Raw genomic sequence first — 21,520 nt, 5'->3', positions numbered from 1 at the left:
TCTCTGGCAGTGAGGTTTTAACTCAAGGCAAAGCATAGAAAAAATAAACATCAGACATTTCACATCAACCTGGTCAGAGTTAGGTGATCTTGCTTATTAAAAATGTCTTTTTAGCATTTCACAACAGCAAGTGGACTTAATGCTCCTGCTGAAACTGGAGTGATTAGATTGGAAATAAGTGCCCTGGGGTTTACCTTCTGTCTACAGAAATGTCAATGGCTTATTCGCATTTTGAGAAGCCCGTAAATGTCACCATTTGTGATTTTCGAGTTCAGGTCAAGTGTTTTTCAGAGGAGATGCAACCAAAATGGTTTTATCTTCTGTAATCCACATGGAAGACATTGTTCAGGCCACCGTTTGCACCTCCTTGACATGTTATTTGTGTTTCCTGACCACTCACATATATAAGATGCCATCCTGTGCCCTGTCCCCCACCAGGGACATGGGGTAAAAGGATAAATACCCTCCCATTCGAAATTCTTTCATCTAGACAAGAACACTTAACTCACAATATTTTATAAGATTGGCAGGTATTTCCAGAACCAAAATTGGTGTTGTTTTTTAAACATTTTTATGTCATGCCTGTTCTTCTACTCTGACCTACCAAGACGTTTGCCTCGGCCTGCCACCTTTGGGGCTACTGTCCCTTGGTGACAACCGTGTACCAGTTCCCTGCTGAGCAGGGATTCTCAATTGGGCTTGATCCTTGATATTTTCTCGTCTGGTTCTCACCAGGGACCATCTATTTATTCACTACCTTTGCTTTAAGCTGCATCAAGTATGTATAAATTGGTGTCCAAAATCTGTTTGGAAAACAAAACAAACAAAAAAACAAAATCTGTTTGGTATAGTTCCCTGAAATCTGCAGCAGGATGTGCACATCGTTTAGCCTGACCTTGGAGATATTTAGAAACGGCATCTCTTTAAATGGAGTGAGCATTTATTGGGAACTTTCATCAAATGTCAGAGCCAGTCCGTTTTACTTTCCTCATTTCAAAAAAAGTTATGTATATGTCTCAAATTGTAAAGAGTCTCCTGCCGTATATGGGTCACCTGTGACATGGAATCGTCAATGAATTCATGACACAGAATTTTGTGTTTTCCAGAATATTTCTACCAACTCTGGTTCTTCATATCACAAAATGTCTTTCTGCAACTGCTCTCAAAACCAGGACTTTCTAAGTTTTTTTTTTTTTTTTTTTTTTTGAGAGAGCAAGAGAGAGTTAGCATGGGGCTTGGCAAGGGGAAGGCAGAGGGAGAATTGGGCCCCCTGCTGCGTGGGGAGCCGGATACCAGATTCACGGCTCCATCACAGGAGCCTGGGATCATGACCTGAGTGTGAGGCAGATGCTTTACCAGCTGAGCCCCCTAAGCTCCCTGTAAGCTTTCTGAATGAGCACCTATCGGTAAAACCAGTTTGAATATCCACGTTCGATAAGTTTTATTTATTCGTTTGCTTGTCTCCCAATTGCATCCACAAAGAGATGTGGAGTAGGAGCCCACATTCTAAAGAAAGCCGCTGAACATATTCAAGGGGGACCTCGTGACGGCAAGACTTGTCCAGAGTTCACCAGGCTCGCGGCCTAAATAAGCCAGGCCTACACATTTCAAAAAGGTTATTGTGGTCCGGGAATTCATAAAAGTAGAAAGGTCTTTTGCCCTCCTGTCTGCTCCCCGTGGGGAAGGGGATGGAAGAGGAATACCTGGAGGAAAGAGAGGTGTGGAATCCACCGTCTGGCCGCAGGCTTGCTGGGCTCCTGAGGACAGCCCTGTCACAGGGGGACATTGGGAAAGGAGTTTCAGCATATCCCGCGGTGAGCACCACGACAGGAGCTTTCACGCAGCTGGACAAGGGTGAAGCGGGAGCCAGCTGGGATTGCCTGTGATGTGGGACGAGGAGAGAGGCCGAGCGGGAGGGCCTCACGGGCTGGCTGGGCCTGAGCCCCCAGAGGGCTCCCAGAGCTGAGGCTTCTGGAGGGACATCTCCCAAGAGGCTGGCCTATGGGGCTAATGAGATCCCAGTGATAAAAACTGGAGATTTATGGGAGCTGAGAAGGGGGCTTTGCAAGAGGCCATTCAGAGAGCTCACTACTAGTGACGGGAGCATGAGTGCGGGGTGTGGGTCTCCCTGTGGGGGGGAGGGAGAGAGGGACAGGGACAGCTCCAGATGACACATGGGATTTGGTGGACGGCTTAGCCCCACAGAGGGCACCAGTAGTGAGATTAAAATAGCATAAGCCATCCCCTGCAGGTCCTCAAGCCGGGAGTTAGGCCTGAAACAGGGAAGAGGAAGATTATTTAATTGGATGTGAGTCTAAAGTCTTGATTTAAACTGACCTGAGGGCAGCCTGGGTGACCCAGGGGTGTCAGCCCAGGGCGTGACCCCAGGGTCCCGGGATCGAGTCCCACGTCGGACTCCCTGCATGGAGCCTGCTTCTCCCTCTGCCTGTGTCTCTGCCTCTCTCTCTCTCTCTCTCTCTCTCTCTCTCTCTCTCTGTGTGTCTATCATGAATAAATGGGTAAAGTCTTTTAAAAATAAAAAAATAAACTGGCCTGACGTTGAGACCATTTGGAAAGCTGAGAGTGACGGGAAAGCTGAGGCATCTGTCTAAAATATGATCGAAAAAATATAAAAAAATAAAAATAAATAAAATAAAATAAAATGCGATCGAGGCTAGAAAAAAGAGATCCAACAAAGGCATGCTGAAGGCGGCAGTGGGCGGACAATGAAGCTGTTTCCAGCTGGCAGCCTACTGAGATTAGCCACTCCGTAAAGTGGTTACTTCAGCAAACCTCGAATTCCTCCCTTCTTCTCTTCCTTCCTTCCTTCCCTTTTTTATTCTGATAAAAATAAATGTAGACAGAAGTCCTAATATTTCCTCTTGTGCCCTAATACATCGTCTCATGCAGACCCAGGGTGGGAAGCCCTTGGAAGCCAGTGCCCTCTACCTGGTATGTTCAACTGGAACCCAACCTGGCCCTCCAGGTAGATGAAGGCCGCTGGAGACCAAGTGTCCACCCAGCTCAAAAAGCAAAAGTTCAGGAAATGTGCCATCGTCTGCTTCTAACCCGCCTGGCCCCATTGCTCACTCATTCATCCAACATGGGTTTCCGGGCTGCTCCCAAGTGCCAGCTCCGTGCTTGGCTTTGGCACCTCGGTGGTAAAGAAAACAGACACGTCAGCTGCCCCTTGAGGAGCTTATAATCCGAGCACACTAGAAATACATAAACATACACTTTTATGTCGTGGGTAGTGCTACTGCAGCGGCAATAAAAATAACAACCCAAGAAGCCCAAGAGGACAGTAATAGAGGATTGTGTGCGTGAGTGCACGTGCTACACACTGACAGGGTGCGGGTCCCCTGGCAAACCCCTACCCAGCTACTCTAGCTGCTAAGAATTAGCAAAAGGAAAACCGGCGATTATTACATGCTGGATCGGGCATCTGTATTCTAGAGAAGCGTGTTCCTGGAAGGGGAAGGAGGACGAAGAGTGTGTGCGTTTGTGTATTCACTTAAAAAGATCATTTTGCCTAACAAACGTTTGCTGAGATTCTACACGTTGAGTGAGGAAACGTGCCGGGTGGTAACGTGGAGAGACACCTACTAGTTCGGCCTGGGCCAAAGTCTCTGGGTATTTAGGATCGTCTGAGCATCTCTGCCCCATTTAGAACAGCTGAACAGGGAGTGTGCCTGTAGCCACCTGGCCCGAAAGTGCCACAAGGGACGTCACAGGGAATGACTCAGATTTCTCTCCGAGACACGCCACCACTTAAGGCTTTGGCTTTGGACGACCATCTGCTTGGCTCCTGGGCTTCCCGACTCTTGGTCTAAGGCGTGAACAATGCCGCATCCCCACGGCGCCCTGGGAACCCCCAGATGACCGCGTGCGTCATTCCCATCTTACCCCTGCCGCGTGATCTCGGCACTAATGTCTTCATTTTACCGCTAAGGAAGCTGGAGCATAGGCTAGTCGCGCCCTTTGCCCACATTTCATGTGGAGCCAAGCTTCCGAAGCATATTTATCCCAGTGCAACCCTGGTTTTCGTTGTTGTTGTTTTACCCCCAGTACCTCCAACTGGACCCTACCTAGACTTTGGTCATTTTTTTTTGGTAAATTTATTTTTTATTGGTGTTCAATTTGCCAACATATAGCATAACACCCAGTGCTCATCCCGTCAAGTGCCCCCCTCAGTGCCCGTCACCCAGTCACCCCTACCCCCTGACTTTGGGCATCTTGAGGACTGAGACCATGTCTCATTCACTCCTGTGGACTCCAGAGCCCAGAACCATGAGGAATAGCATCATCTGTTCGTTCATCCATCCAAAAATATATTTACTGAGCACAAATTGGGAGCCAGGATCCGTGTCCTATGGCCATTGGATGTTCGAGATATGGAGGAGGGAAGGGAGAGAGAAAAGGGGGGAAATGTTCAGGAGCAGCAGCTGGACGCACAGTGGGGGGGGCCGGGGACTCTGGGCTGCGCGGGGGAGAGGCCGCGGGGGTGCAGGGGGGAGGCCTCCGGGAACCCCTGGCCCTGCGCTATCCCGGGCGTGTCATTTGCTACAAGCCCTCTCCGGGCTTCGGTTTTTACACAACTTCCCAATGCTCCTCAGGTTATTTTTCAGTTGTAGAAGCTTCATGAACTGAGCGGACTGTGTGCCTGCTCATCCCTTTCACTTGGGGGACCTTTCGGCGACTCGGGTGAGTCCCTGGAAGGAAGGAGCGGCTCTTCCCCCGAGGAGGGGCGACTTCCCAAGACTCGTGCATGTACTTCGCCTCCTACACGAATGGGCCTGAGCGCTAACCAGACTCCATAAGTAGATAAATGGCCCCGGCCTGTTGCATTTCCCAGTTTCTCCCGTGGACCCGCCGCCGTCGTGGCCAATCCTCACGTGCCCTGGTTTAACAGGGGCTCCGAAAATTCCTGGGCGCTTGACGACGGCTACCCTGGGGCCGCCCAGGCCCGGCTGCAGTGGGCAGTGGGGGGCGCGGGGTCAAGGCCTGGGCAGCGCCTGCCTCGTAGGAAGCACCAACAGGTATCAGCTGTCCCCATTGCCGTTACGGGTATTAATAGTGTTATTTTCCTTACTCTTATTTTGCTAAAAGGCAGTTTGGGGTTTTGTCTCTACGGGACTCAGAGACGCTGAGGATAGGATTTTCCAGCGTTTTCAGTGATGCCGGGCTGCCCCGGACCCCCACGCAGCCTTCTAAAGCGATCCGCTTCGTAATCCAGAGGTCATTTAACAGAAATAAATAACATTTTATGAGAGTTCACAGTGTTTGAAGCACTTCCATGCCTTTTTCTCCTCTTTGGATACAACAATCTGAGGCGGGTAGGACTCTCCGTTTTACAGACCACAAGCTGAGGTTCAGAGAACTGTGGCCGCCTGGGTCACATGGGGTCACACGGTGGCGTCCCTGATGGAGCCGGCTCCCCCAAAGCTCCGTACTCCTGCCCCTGGGTGACTGCTCCTAGTTCCCAGGAGGCACTTAGGCGACACACACGGTGTCCCCCGGTCAGGGCCGTAACCGGACCTGGGACGGAGGGAGCCAAGAAAGGAGGAGGGCAGATGATCTCACCTCCTCTAAATGGAAGCCCACAGCCCTCACAGGAGGCGGGAGCTTAATATGAACCCATCTAGTGCGGGGCAGATACCTCCAGTGAGCTCTTTCAAGGGAGGCAACTCCGGAGGGAAAGACTACTAATCATGGTAAGGATAAAGGGGACCCCTCTCTCACTTTTAATGTGATACTGAGTGACGGCGATAATTAAGTTTGTCAGTGACAATATCAAGCTGTGCGGTGTGAGGAGCCCTGTTACCCGTAAAACACCAAACTCAGTTGTTTTTTTCAAAGACTTATTTATTTATTTATGATAGATAGAGAGAGGCAGAGACACAGGAGGAGGGAGAAGCAGGCTCCATGCAGGGAGCCCGACACGGGACTCAATCCCGGGACTCCAGGATCACGCCCTGGGCTGAAGGCGGTGCTAACCACTGAACCACCCAGGGATTTCCCCCCAAACTCAGTTTAAAGGAATGGGTGTGCATGGGTGCACACTCAGGGCGGGCTGGGGGCCTCCGGGTACCACGGACACTAGGGTCTGCCCAGTGGGGCAGCTCCCAGTGCGTCCCAAATGCCTCTCCCGAGCCGAAAGCCTCTCCTTAACTGAAGCGTCGATGGCTGAGTCTCTAGGGGACAGGCTGTATCTCCTCTGTGTTCCGGGATTAGCAAGAAGTGGTGCCAGGAGGAGGAAGGCGCACGCGATGTTTTACATTTGTCGCTTGTCCTGCAACATGTCACATGCTTTTTGTGGGTTCCCCAAGCTGGAGGGTGGATTGGGGGGGTGCTTCTCCTTACATTTTCTTTCCTCGTCCTTGGCAACTTGGGTGTTTGCGAGAGGATTTAGAGGGGAAGCGGGCTCTCTGTGCCCCTGCGAAGAATAGAGCAGGGGTCCACAGGGAGGATGGGTGTCCTGCTAGGCTAACCAGATTTTTATGTTGCAGGGGAAAACCCCAAAACACATCAACGTACATGAAGTACATGTCTGTGAAACATTGGAAGAGACCTTTCCAAGCGGGGGCGTCAATTTTTAATTAGAGTTTTATTAGCATTATTAAATCAGTAATCACAAATGACTGGCTTCTAGACCTTTGTTATTTTGTCTAGCGTTGCCCAGAAAAAGTCACACCGGTTCCCAGGAGAAAAGTGGGTTCCGGGAGGCCTTTATGTCCCAGGCAGCTTTGGAAGAAGCTGTGGATTCTGGGGCCACGGAGGACCCATTTCATGGCTCCGGTGATGTAGGTCGGATCCTATCCGAATGGCCTCCGGGCTGAAACTCTGCAGGGGATGCTCCCCAATTAATCGTGTTTTGAGATGCTCCTCTTTCTCAGCCTGATGCCCTCATTTGACCATGTTCCCCTGGGCAAGTCCCTCTTAGGTTCAGCGCCCAAATGTGTGGGGACCAGCATTTGTTGAGTGGTTCCTAAGGGCCAGGTGCCATGCCCAGTGCTCTCTCTCTCTATACTGCCTCAGTTCATCACTATACTCACCAATACGAGGCATCTACCATCATCCACTTTTTGCAGGAGAAGCGAGATGCCCAGGGTGGTCAGCCTGGAAGGCCCCAGGCGACGGCAGACTGGAACGTCACGCGGCTTGCCGGGCTCCTCTGTGGCCTGCATCCCAGGAGCAGGACCCTTCCCTCCTTGCTCCAGCCAGAACGCCGCTCGCAAGGTAGCCTGCGGGCAGACTGGTTTTGGCATCTCACATTACTGACCCAGAGTGAGGAGGACTCCGATTAAACACCATGTACCAAATAAATAAATAAATAAATAAATAAATAAATAAATAAATAAATAAATCAAGCACCATGTACCGAGCCCTCTGCTAGGGCCGTGCAAGAGGCGGGAATCACTCCTGTGGCTCTGGCACTACGTTGCTGTGTGACAAAGATTTTATCTTTCCGCGGTAAGACGGATAGAGCTCCGGCTTTGGAAAAAGCATTTGGATTCAAATTCTACTTGCTAGTTGTGCAATTTTGGCGACTTACTGGACCTCCCTGAATCTCAGTTTTCTCATCTATAAAGTGGGAGTAACAACAGCACAAAGTCTTCTTCATAAGCAGCGCCGTGAAAATTAAATGAGATCACAGGTATGAGAGCAAACCTTCAATAAATGTTAGCAGCACCAAGTAGTCTTCATAAACCTATGCTAACTGCTCCTAACCCATCCCTTTAACAATACGGTCTAGAACTTTGTCCAGAACGAGGGACTTCAGACTCTTCTATCAATTTATTTCAGAGTGTCTCCTCACCATCTTTTTGAAAATAGGGCAGGATTTGCCGTTTCTGGACGTCAGCTCCTTTTCATAATTCTCCCCAGATCATCTCAGGTGCTTTAGTGAGCACATTGTCATTGAGTAACCGAGGAATCATTCCATCCTCACCTGTGGGAGGTAAAAAAAAAGGTTCTGGGAATGGCAGGGAGGAGAAATCTTTCATTTACCGTTTGTCCCATGTAACTCAGCACCTGCTATGTAGCAGGCCATGTATACCTTGGCACCTGTGACAGGAGGCCCCATGGAAGGTGCGGATGTGAAAGGCACCACCTCTGTCCCCGTGGAGCATGCATTTTAGGAAATAACCAGACAATAAGACACAGAGCATTACATGTCTGAGAAGCAGTACCTCCAAGGAAACGTGACACCTGGGGGAAGGGGAATGTCTTCTCGTTTGGGCATCACAAAGGAAGACGAATTTGGGCAATTTCTTTAACCTTTCTGGAACATGGACAACTTTGCACCAGGTTTTGAAGAGTTGATATGGTTTAGAGGAAGATCCAAGAAGCGAAGGGGCAAGTCAGGGCTTATGGGGAAACACATAGGACAGGGCAAGTAGTCCTGTCTCGTTGGATCTCACAAATTATGTGTGAGAGAGAAATAAGAGGTAACTTAGGCGCATGCCAGAGTGTAGAGATCTTCAACATCAGGCCATGTTTATCTTTGATGAGGAGCCACTAACCCAGGATTTTCAAGGAGGAGTGATATGATCCCAGCCTAGAGGTGTTCCATCGATCAGACAGGAAACGGAGACCAGAAGGAGGTGGGCTAATACAGAAGCGACTGGCCAGGTGACACTTAGAGGGGTGGCAGTGGCAAGGAAGATGGGAAAGGCGACAACGGTGATGTCCAATACGTGCAGCTGACAGACGGAGCCCTCTGAGTTCCCAGGCAAGACCTGCCAGCCCTACACGATGGGGCCTTGCTTGACCTCTCCGAGCCTCAACTCCAGTGGCTGAAAATTAATGACCTTGAACCAGAAGAAGATTTTTATTTTTAAGATTTCATCCATTTATTCACATGAGACACAGAGAGAGAGAGGCAGAGACACAGCAGAGGGAGAAGCAGGCTCCATGCAGGGAGCTCGACGCGGGACTCGATCCCAGGACCCAGGATCATGCCCTGAGCTGAAGGCAGGCGCTCAACCGCTGAGCCATCCAGGCATCCCAGAAGATTTCTAAATGTCCTTCCAGCCCAGCCTCCTCTGACTCTCTGCCTGACATTTCTACCATTGCCCTTCACACGTGCTGGACAAGTGCCTTGGATGGGGAGGGGGGAGGCCCCGAGCAGCACCCCAAGTCACACTGCCAACAGCTGGTGTTTTCTCTTTTGTAAAACCTTGCAAAGACTCCCAGCTAATTAAGTCAGTTCTGTTTGCTTTGACTTTACAAATCTTCCCAAGCCAATGATGCTAAGACAAAAAAAAAAAAAAAAATCAATGGAGCCAAATAATAAAGTCAAGAATACGTAAGCATGTTGTTTCATTACAAGGGTGACATTTCAAACCAGGGAAGAAGGAATCAATTCACCCAGAAGGCCTGAAGCAATTGGCTGTTTGAGAAAATAAGTAAATAACATTCCATCCCTACCTCACTCTCTGGACCAATATGAATTCCAAATGGTTTCAAGAAAGAAATAAAAAAGCACTAGAAGAAAAAAATAAAACTGCTAATGACCCCGGAGGCCGGGAAAGTCCCTCTTGGCATGACACTACGGCCGTTACGATGAAGGAAGAGACTGATAGATTTGACCATACAAATATTTTTAGATTCTATACCCCAAAGACCCCAAAGGCACTCCGCGGCGTGCTACCAGCCCTTCTGGGAAGGGTAGGAAAGCCTAATTATCTCAGCGTGTCACTCTGGACCCGTTACTGAAGGAAGTGAAGACAGGAGCTTCAGAGAAAACTCTAGGAGGGAGGGAAGCCTGCAGCCCAGGATGGACTGCGAGCTCCCCGGGAGGGTGCCCTGGGAGGAGCCCGAGCACGGTGCGTGTCCCTGGCCCTGTCCCACCCTCACTCCGGGTGTGCGGCGACCTTGTTGGCTGTCAACAAAGCCTTTGCCAGGTTTGCTTTGCCTTTTCTGAGACTTAGAGCCCGTGGCAGTCTGTCCGATAGGAATGAAGAGGTCCACCTGGCTCCAGACGGCCCCTTGGGCCCCGTCCCAGGGGCTGCGGGAGCTTGTCTTTCCTGTTCTGCCTTCACCACCTGGGTAGCATAAGGGACAGATCTGGTGTCACACTGACTTTATAGCCCCCGGCCCCGTGCCAGGCCTCGGTGCCCACAAGAAACACGATCCCACCTGTTCTGGGGAACACCTGGGCCGCACGCCTCACGGCTCACTGGTAGGCGGCTGGAAGGCCCCAGGGGGAGAGCACTGCTGTCGGAGCCAGCGATTCCTTCCTTGCTGCCCCTCCCCGAGCGCCCCTTGTAGAGAGCAGGCCCCCCTCCTGGGCCCTCCCCACCCACAGGCTGCTGGCCTCCCGGGAGCAGTGGCCTGGGGTGCGGGGCCTGGATACTGCCCTGCCCTCAGCTCCAGAAGGAGAATTTTAGAAGCGGCCAGTGATAGAGCCCACATGGCTCCTGTGAAAAGTTCTCGAGGTGTTTCCCCAGGTGGACTTTACGTACACCTGCTTTCATCTGGCGAAGTGAGGAGTGGTGGCCCAGGAGAGGACGGGGCGAGGGGAGCTGAGGAGCCTCCTGGAGCCAACTCTCGTCCTGAGGGAAGAAGGAGCCGGGAATGCGGGCCTTGAATGAGGGGCAAAGTCTTACTGGAGCAGCATCTGAGGTTCTGACTTGACCCCTGCGTAGGTCTCTTTTTAGATTCATGTTTGAGCTCTAGGGGAGCTACACCCAAAATAAACCCCGACTTTAGCTAGGCCAGCTCAAGGTCATACGCAGGGCGCAGCAGTCAGGACTCTTCCCTGTGGGCAACAGAAACTGAATCGGACTATTAAAACCAAGAAGGAAGGTTGTAAAGGAATACGTGGCCCACACACAGCCAGCCGCGTGACCGGTCACTGAGCCAGAGCCACCTCTGGAACCACAGACACGAAACCAGCCTGGAGAGAAGCCCGTTGTCTCCCCACTGCCCAACTCAGACTGCTAAGCAGACCCTAATATTACCCGTCTTGGACACTGGATGCCACCGCTGCCACCACCATCACCACAACCACTATCACCGTCACCACGACAATCAGCACTATTATCATCACCATGAACACCACCACCACCCCCTCCATCACCACCTCCACCACCACCATCATCACCACCACCACCACTACCACCAGCATCACTACCACCACCTCCATCACCACCACCACCTCCATCATCACCACCAAACCACCACCACTACCACCAGCATCACCACCACCACCTCCATCACCACCACCACCTCCATCACCACCACCACCACCACCACCATCACCATCACCACCACTGCCACCATCACCACCACTACCACCATCACCACCACCACCTCCATCATCACCACCAATACCACCACCATCAGTACCACCACCACTACTACCATCACCACCACCACTTCTATCAATACCCCAACCTCCATCACCACCACCACCACCACTTCCATCAGCACCACCACCTCCATCAGCACCACCACTATCACCACCACCACTACCACCACTATTACTACCACCATCACCACTACCACCATCACTACCACCACCAATACCACCACCATCATCACCACTGCTACCACCTCCATCACTACCACCACCTCCATCACCACCACCACCTCCATCACAAGAATTTGCCCCACCATCAAGGAAGACTAGGAAACGGAGTATCTGTCCTCTTCAGTGTCCCGATGTATATGTTAGGGAATTCTCTCAACACAGGTAGTTGTGGAAGGAGGCAGTGAGACCCTGGCATCTCGGAAGAAGGAGAAAGAGAAGAAACAAGAAACACTATAGCTCAAAACAGACACTGAAGAAGTCAGTTGTGTTCTCTGGGCTGCAGTCTTCTCTTCCACAAGGAGGGTCCAAATTGCCGTAAGTCACGGAGGCAATGAATGTGAGACTCTGTTATCAACTAAAGCGTGGACAAATGGAGTCGCCATTGTCATTGTCATCATCATCAACATCATCTTCTTCAACGTTCTCCTCCAAGTGGAACTTGGGTCTTCAGGCTCCCGGCACAGTGCGGACTGAGGGGATCGGCAGAGAGATTCCTGTCTCCACCGGAGTCTCTTCTTCTCCCAATCCAGGGTTCCTCAACCTCAATCCCTCTAACATTTTGCACCAGGTAACACTTTGTTGTCCAGGCTGTCCTATGCATCCTGTCCTATGCAGGATGCTTAGCAGCGCCCTAGGCCTCTATTCAGTAGATCCCAGCAGCACCACCTCCCCAACTGCGACAACCAAAAGTGTCTCTAGACATTGCCAAAAATGCCCCGGGGGTAGAATTACTCCCAGTTGAAAACAATTGCTCTAGTCTCATCCTTAAGTTTTCCGCAATCCATTGCCACCATATTGTCCTAGAGACGAGGTACTCACGGGGTCGGGTCTGCGGTGGCCTCAGCCTTCCTGCTGGCCAAACTGAAAAAAGACCTAGATTTCTCCTCTGGAGAAAGACCGACCCTCCCAGTTTGTGCCAGAAAAATGAAGGACACTAGGACCCCCTCTTTGCTCCTGCTGACGGAGGCCAGTGGGGGTAACGAACGATTCTCTGTTGCCTGGTATTCATTCCTTACTGCCCCGCACAACCTCATCTCTCAGCCTCTGCGCACTCGGCGCGCTCTCCCTCACCCCAACCACTCCCCAATTTGCCCAGATCTGACCTTGCTCCTCTCCTTAAATTGGTCAGCACCTCTCCCTTTCCACAAGGCTCAGCGCCCTAATCTGGGACCACATTTTACTCTGTACTCCCCCCTGAGGTGCAGTTGTAGTGGGGGTAGGGTCGGGGTGGGGCAAGCCACAGGCTGGGCTGGGACGCGCCCTGACCAACCTCCCTATGAGAATCCTCATCAGGGGGACAGAGGAGGTCATCGCTCACTTCATCGCTCACTTCTTCGCTCAGTGCCGTCTTAATTAGGACCCTCAGGAGAGATGCCTGAACCGCTGCTGAGCCACTGGTCAGTTTTTATTCTACGGAACCAGAAACTAGGTCAGTGACTGGGTTCGTGTTTCCTATCAGCTATTAGAAGGTTTAGAGCCAAATCTGTGGCTCATTCAGAGCATATGTATTTTTATTTCTGGTTCTTCTAGCGAAGTCGCATTCCTGGCCCCATTTTGTGCCCTTACCCCTATTTGTTTCTTTCATTCCTTCTTTTAAATTATGCCCCTTCGTTATAGTTTATGTAGTAATACTTTCTCGTACAAAGCAAGATTTAAACAAGAAGATAGAAAAAGATAAAGTGCCTTTTTCTCTTTCATATGAAACCTATGAATTTCCATGTCTTATGCTCCCCTAAAGTAATGTGAACTTCCGGAAAGGAGTAGCTGCATCAGGTTCATTTCCTCACTCGCCTTCCCAGTTTTGCTCCCTGACCTTGCATTCAGCCCAATGCCTGTTATACAAGGACATACAGTAAACATCTGGTTTTTCTGTTGATGGCTGTTTCTCTCGGGCACAAAAAAGTATTCTTTCCTTCTTTCTTCCTTTCCTTCCTTCCTTCCTGAAAGGTAAAGGCATAAAGGAGGAGACAAGTACACTCTGGGAAAAACTCCCCGTTAGGCCCTTCGATGCATCCCCATCTTAGGAGCTTACCCTTAAATTTTCTTCTAACAGATAAGGCTCTAGACCACATGCCATGAGCGGCTCTAGCCAGGAGAAGGGGAAATCGGAAGCTATGACCCTCGGGCTGAATCCCAAGACTCCACTGGTGATACTGGTCTTGTTCTGGGAGGCCGCATTTTAGCCTTGTCCGCTCCCTGTCTTCCCTTCAAAATCACCCTGACTTTTCACCTGCATGTAGCCTTCCTCGTATTTTGCCTTCTGCAGCCATGCCCCGTCACACAGAGAACAGGAAAGGGCTGTGCTCAGTGAATATTGCTGGATGAGTGAATCTCATTTGAACTCCCCAATGCTGCCACGAGCTAGACAGCCACTAGAAGTATCATCACTGGCCTCGTAGGTGGGAAATTGAGGCTTAGACACATGCTCATCAGTAGAGTCAGGACCAGAACTCTTTATATGGCCCATGAATCTGCTGGGGGCGCAGAGTGGGCCTCCATTAAGCATGCCTCAGCCTGAATCAGGGCCTGGGCTTCAGGTCCAGCAGGTAAACCCAAGTCCCGGCACTGCAGTAGGCTTTAAAGAACCATTCATTTGTTCATCCGTTCATGCATTCACGGGCGACATTTGTCCATCAAACATGGGACCATGCCAAGCACAGCATAGGATACAAAGATGAATACCACCATCCATGAGCAACTCAAACTTTAGCTTAAAAGGCCAAGCTTACGGACAGAGGCGTGATGCATGCTGTCAGCATTCACGGTGACTCTCCTCCAAAGCTCCCTACACCTTGCATATGACTTCATCGAAGCGATTTTCATATTAGATTGTAACTGTTTCTTGCCAGTTTTGCCCCCGATTATGATCTTCTCAAGGGAAAGGATGGCCTTTGTTTTACCCTTTACATTCAGAACCTTTTGATCAGGACCTGATGCCAGTCAATAGCTGCTGAGGGGGCACTTGCAACGGGCTTTGGGGCAAGGAGAAATGGGAGGAGCCGTGGAAGACATCACAGAGGAGAGGAGTTTTTCATGGAGTCTGAAAACTGAGGAAGGGTTTGCTGGTAGAGATGGGGCAGGGAGCAGCGCTCCAGGCCGGGGGAACCCCAGAAGCTGAAGTAACCTTAGGAAGCACTTGTGCAAACTTGCGACGACGGTGCAGGTGCTGTGCAGCCCTTAGGTGGACTCCTGCTGTGTATTGTTCGTTAGGTGTTCAAATTCCCTTGGTGATGACTTAAGTGAAGTTGTTTTGATGTAGGATGAATTTGTTTACATTGAGGGGGTGGCATCAGGGTGTCGTCATGGGCATCTGTCGTCTAAGCACGCAGCAGCTCAACTGTTGAGGCTACCACTGGGGACTCAGCGACGAAAAGCACGTGGAGGAGAAGTTATGACAGAAGAGACACTTAAACTTTAAATCAGGAATGTGTGAGGACTCGGCGAGTGTCCGGTCTGGGCAGGGCTTCTCTTTGCTGGCCTACACAGATCTCTGGACTTCCTGACACACTTGCTCTTGCCGTAGCGGCCACTGTTGGTCTGCTACCTGCTCCCGCGTGGCCGGGCTGCCCCTCCCGAGTACGAACCTCCCGAGCAGCAGACCTGCCCCCAGCATCTGTGCGGCCAGCGGCTGGCTGCAGCAAGGACCTGAGCCGGCAGGTGACCCCCAGCCTTTAGTTGGAAGGACTGACTTCACCATACTCCCAGGAGGTTTCTGGCATCACTGACACCACCTTATGACAGAGGGAATGAAGTTGTAGAGAGACTGAGGACCCCGCCCAGGGCCACGAAGCTACCATGGGGCTGCAGTGGGACTGGGACGCAGTCCTGGGGCCTCCAAAGCATGAACACTACCAACCTCTGCGTCGTGTAACGATGGCCCGTGTAGGAAGGGAGAGGCGATGACCTCCACCCTCCACCTCCTTCTCAGAACTCTGGAAAGGTTGTCGCTCCTTCAGTCACCGAGACCCCTGGGGTTCTGGGATCCACAGTATCTCAGTCATTTGCCATGAACATGCAGCAGCGGAGGGCAGTCAGGCCTGAGCACTCCGTGTAGTGGGACCTTCCTTCCTTTCCACTCACTGACCTGCTCTGTGGCTGCCCCGTGTTCTCCTAGGTGCTGGCCAAGGAGCTGAGGGGTTGGGGACTGCTTAGGCCCCTGTTCCTCCCCACCTTAGTCCAGAGAGGCCCTGCCTTTCCTCTCTAGGCATTTGCAATCTATAGGGAAGAGGGCTGGGGAAGGAAGAAGGAAAGAGCCAGTCCGCCCGACTGCAGTGGAAAATGCCAGCCACTCATTCCTGGTGCAGGATTCTGGTTGTCATCACCTCCGGGGGCTTAGCAGTGCAAGGGGAGTGAGGCCTACGGCTGAAGGAGCTTCTGCCTCAGGCACTCATAGTGCCTCTACTGAGATCAGGGTGCTTTGTCTCCCAGCTGTCTGCACACTAGACCTATCCTTCACTAACCCTCTCACAGTGTCACAGGAAAATGGGACAGTGCGTCTGACCCTGTTAGCGAGCAGTAATCGATATGCTTGATTGCTGGGTCTCCCTGTGCACCAGACATGACGGAGGTGAGTTTACAACGTGTTCATCTAAGACCTGCCGTGGATCAGGCCCTGAGCTGGGCCGTGTGCTCGGGTGGGGGGTTAGAGATGCCCAGAGAAGGATCTCAGCTGAGAAGGTCACAGATATGAAACAGACACCATCCACTGTCTATTCTCCGTTTCATAACAAGAGATTAGTTTTAGTGGATATTAGGGAATCACCAGCATTTGCTGAATATCTGTCCGACATATGGAATATCTGTCATCTTAATAACAACCTTAAATTGGATATCACTGTCCCATTTTACAGGTGAACAGAGCCTCCAAGAAGTTAAGGGTATTTCCCAAGGCCACGCACTCTGTAAGTGTCATAGTTAGTGGCTCAAACACAAGACTTTCTAGCTCCAACTTAAATGTGCATAAGAAACCTTACCAAACAAATCTGGTCACCTTTCTTTTCCTGGTCACCTTCCCAAAACTTCCCTCCCCCTGCAGAAACCCTAAACCCCTTTTCTTTTGTTGGTATTTAAACCCAAGTTCTAACCACCCCGACTCATCACTCAGTGCGCCCGTAGGTACATGTGTGATACATATGTTAATACACTTCTGTTTGTTTTTCTCATGAATCTGTCTGTGGCCGGTCTAATTTATGGGCCCCAGCTGGAGAGAATCTAAGACCATTATGAAGGATAGCAGAATATTCCAACCCGAAATATGCCTTCTGGCATGGCATAAGGATTATTTGGAGCTGATTATTTTGAGAAACAGGGACACAGGAGCTCTGAAAACAGAAGTCCAAAAAAGTGGAAGTTGTCCTTTGGCAAAGGACATTTACACTTAATGAAGGAAATCTCCATTTGTAATGTGTCTCCCCCTCGTACCAGCAGAGCAGGACGACCATCAGGAGAGACCCTAATCAAAGAGAAGGCTCCTACTTAAATCTGCAAATTATACCTTAACCTTGGTTATTCTGCTTTTTCCGGTAGTAACTGGCCTCCTCCTCCCCCATATTTCTTTTGTCTTTAGCTAAAGATGGTATTTGAACCAGTGGCTTAGTCTACCTCAGTGAGTTACTCATTTTTCCCTGGGTGTCTCCCAGTATACCTGCGGTATACATGTTAATAAACCTGTTTGGTTTTCCTCTTATTATTCTGTCTTTTATTACCAGGAGTCCCAGGCAAGAACTCAGAAGGGTAGAGGGAAAATTATTTTCCTCCCCTACAGGTAGAGGAAGGGATGTTGACTCTTTCACGGGATCTTCTTTTTCTTCTGCCATTAGAGACAATTGGAGGAGAGTGTTGAGAAGCCCCAGACTCACCTGATCAAAATGAGCACGTAATGGTGGTGAAGGTGGCGGGGTATCTCCTCTAGATTGGGATAGATGGGAATTGGTCTGATAGTGTTCTGATGCATGTAAGCAAGGGGCAGAGGAATGAACTGTGGGGCCCTGCAAATCTCTTCTAACCTCAGGCAACTCTGTTAAAGTTTCTATCTTCTTGTTCCTTAGGAAATTTTTCATAAGACAACACTCTCACGTAATCAGAGGACTAAGATACACCTTTCCTGGCCTTAGTGGACCTCTCACAGAGGTGTAGGAAGCTGATTCTGTGTGGTTACTAGGCTGATTAGCACATCACATCTCCTTCAATGCTTCTCAAACTTGGCTGCACCCTGGGATCACCTAGAGAGTCTTAACAAATGCTGACACCTGGGATCCACCCCCAAAGGCCTTGGTGTGCTTGGTTGGGGATGTGGCCTGGCCTCTGTGGGTGGTAAAATCCCCTAAGGTCATCTAGTATACAGCAGGCATGAAAACCACTGTGTCTGGTTTCAGGCCAAGGACCAGGAGTCTCTGACTCTTTGAAGAAGAAATTTTGAATAGATTTGAGCCATAGACTCGGCCTCACCTTACCCCTGCTGATTCAGAAAACTTAGAGAAAAATCTCCCTGCTGAAAGCTCAAGGTGATGGAGTTCACTTATAATAGACGAACTCACAAGGGAAAGGGTTTGATTTGCTTACGACGTTCTGCGTAGAGGTGGGTTTCTTCTTGCCACCATGAAAGTTTTAAGACCATCTGAAATGAATTGGATCCCAGCAGCAGAGGATAATGTAATGCAGGTACCAGGGAAGAGCAGCTGAAATTGAAAACCAGAAGGCCTACTGCTGGCCTCTCTCTTCAAAAAAAAAAAAAAAAAAGTATTTATTTATTTTGAGAGAGAGAGAGAAAGCATGATGGGGGGTGCTGCAGGCAGAGGGAGAGGGAGACAGAGAAGAAGACTCCCTGCTGAGCAGGGAGCCTGATACAGGACTTGATCCTAGGACCCTGGGACCATGACCTGAGCCGAAGGTAGACATTTAACTGACTAAGCCACCCAGGCTCCCCCTGGCCTCTCTCTTAAGCAGTTTCTCTGTTTCACAGGTATTTCTGCAATAGTCTTGAATCCACCTGTGCTCACTACTCCATCACTACGCTGATCCAGGCCTCGTATATTCCTGCTGTGGTACAGTCTCCTGTCTCCCTGCCACCAATCTTCCCCTTCTCCGACCCCTGCATCATGCCCAAGAGACTTGTTTAAAACATGTATTTGATCGTGTCCTGCTCAAAACTCCTGCAGCGTCTGCTTCCCTACGGCATCCGAAATGAAACCCGAACTCCTTAGCACAACTCCTAGTCCTTCATGATGCACACGTGCTTACCTGTGCGACCCCCCCTCTCAAATTTCTCCATAATCCCCCAGGCTCCACGCACTCCAGGCCACAGCGATAGACTTACAGCTTCCTAAACTTGCTGTGCTCTTTCATGTCCCCAGGCCATTGTTCAGAGGAGGTCTCTCTTTCTGGAACACCCTCTTCACCTCCTTCTTCCCTTGGCTAAGTCCCATTGGTTTATCAAGAAGCTCTCGTGAAGCCCATTGGCTCAGGGTAAGCAGCCCTCCCTCCTCTGTTTCCACAACACCCAGGCAGAGACCTCAGTCACCAGGCTCCTTATACTGTATTATGATCATCTGTTTACTTGTCCACCCTACACATCAGCCCAGCACCCGGCCTACAGTCTGACCGATAGCGATGCTTGTTATGGTTTTCAATAAAAGGGGTCAAAAGGATTCCCCAAAATGTGCTCATTTCTGCTCACTCCCTTCTAGCAAAGCAGGCAACTAAAGTAGTTGGCTTGCATGGATGCTAAGAAAATAAATCTTTGTCCTAAGTGACATCTCTTTCCTCGATATGTTAATAAAATCTCTTTGAAAAGTGTCAAGCAGTTGCTGGCTGACCAGCCCTATGAAGGAGAAACAAAAGATAAGACATGATCGATTCTGCTCAGGCAGACGCCCTTCCTTCCCCCTTTGCTGCCCCTGCATTGGATATTCCTTGGATGAATCCCTTCATTCTCTCTAGAACCAGCATGAGTCTTTCACACCATCACACTCAAAGCATCTGGAGGACGAGAATCAGGGTTCATGATCCCTCCGTGACCCACCCGGCCGGGGACAGGTGTTCAGGAAATGCTGCTCAATTCTGAATCATGACGAACTAAGGATATGGGGACATATGCTGGAATGTTTCCTTTGGGGCTCAGATGAAAACTTTCACCTCTGATGAAGATGTTTTAAATCCTTTCTGAAACGAGGCAGACTATAGACAGATGAATGCAGGAGAATGAAAATATACATAAAGATGAATAAGAAAATGAAACAAATATTTGGTCAAAACCATTATCTCATGGAGCCTGCTTCTCCCTCTGCCTGTGTCTCTGCCTCTCTCTTTGTGTCTCTCATGAATAAATAAATAAAATCTTAAAAAAAAAAAAAAAAGAAAACGTGATCTCTCACCCATTCATTTGTTCATACATTTACTCCCAACCCGTCCATCCTTCCAACCAACCATCCTCCACTCAACAAATATGGATGTGCCCGGGGCCACGCCGGGGGCTGGGAGACAGTCTTTGCACTCCTGCACGGGCTGACATTGTAACAGGGAAGCAGGTGTTTAATAATTGCAAGTGTCAGAAGGAGAACGGAAAACGTGATCTGGGGGTGCACCCTAGGCGGAGTGTGGCACGTGTGTATTCAGTCACCCCCGTGCTCCCTCCCTCCCTCAGTCCTCCTCAGCTCCTTGCCCGGGGGACCCCCGGGAGCACCACTAAATGCTTACTGAGTGACTAGGTGAGGGCTGCTGCCAATATAGTGTGCAAAGAACAACAACAAAAAAAAAACCATTTATCTGAAAGCTTTACATGGGATTTGCAAATTTAAATGTACATGTCTTTTAAAAAACATCTGCTTTCCTCAGATCCGTGTAGTAAGAAGGGAAACAAGCATGTAGGATGTCAGAATTAGGACCTGATGTTTGGACAGTCCTGTCACTGCCATCAAGGAGCACACTGGGCCGGAGGTGCAAGTGTTCTGTAGTAGGTCCCTTGTGCTTAGCCAAAGGATATTTAACTTTCAACGACAAAGAAATGACATTTCTACCACCTGCCCCACCCCCAAGGGAGAAGAAAGGAAAAACAAATCATGCTGCCATAGTTTTAGTGGTAGATAGGATCCAGCTTGGACTGAAAATGCACAATCACACCCTCTCCCGCCTCTGGGTCTCTCCAGTTGGCAAGCCCGGGCCAGGAAGCCTCTCCTACCCAAGAGCCCGGAGGACCCAGCCCGAACCAAGGGAGCCCTGGGTGCCCCTGCCTGAATGATTTCACTGAAGACCCTGGCTTCGTGTTCTCTGGTTAACCAGGAGATGGGGAAGAGCAAGGGGGGCGGGCTCGGGGGCGGGCTCGGGGATGGCCCCATGACCTTGGCCACCAGGAGTCCTTGGAGAGCCAGAGTCCGGGCAGTTGGGACCTGGGTGTAACAGGACCGGCACCACTTGATTCCGCAGCAGGTGTGACGCGCTGTCACCCGCGCTCCTTCTTGAGCCTGGATCTGCAGGAGGATCAGCGGGGCGGGAGACTGGAGACTGGCTCTACGCGGCTCTGTTTTCTAGCCTCGAGGCCGGGCAGGGGGCCCAAGTGCTAAAAATACGGATGCAGGGTGCAAGCTGGGAGGCCTGTTTGTAGTTCCGGACCTGCTACCACTCCCCATTTGTCCTGGGACTGGTCCCTTCTTCCCCTCCTCTGGGCTTCACTTTCCCTGTCTGTGCGATGGGAGTTGGTCTAGTCCAGAAGCTCGAACTTTCAGGTCCCCAGACTGCCAGCGGATCCCTAAGATGCCCTGTGTCTGCGATTTCAAAGACCCGCTGGAAACGCGCGTTTCCCAGCAAACGGCTGGCCCGACCGGAGACCCAGGCTCCGTGGCTGGGACAGGCCCTGCAGCCTCCCTTACCTAGGGACCTAGGCCGGTTAGAGACCCCGTCCGTCGCCAGGAAAACAGGTCTTTACTAAGTACTGAGGAAATACAATCTTCGTAACTCAGCGTATTTAGTGTGTGAGGCCTACAAAAT

The sequence above is a fragment of the Nyctereutes procyonoides genome, unplaced genomic scaffold, assembly GCF_905146905.1.
Source record: "Nyctereutes procyonoides isolate TBG_1078 unplaced genomic scaffold, NYPRO_anot_genome, whole genome shotgun sequence".
NCBI lineage: Eukaryota > Metazoa > Chordata > Mammalia > Carnivora > Canidae > Nyctereutes > Nyctereutes procyonoides.
This window is presented reverse-complemented; position numbering follows the sequence as displayed.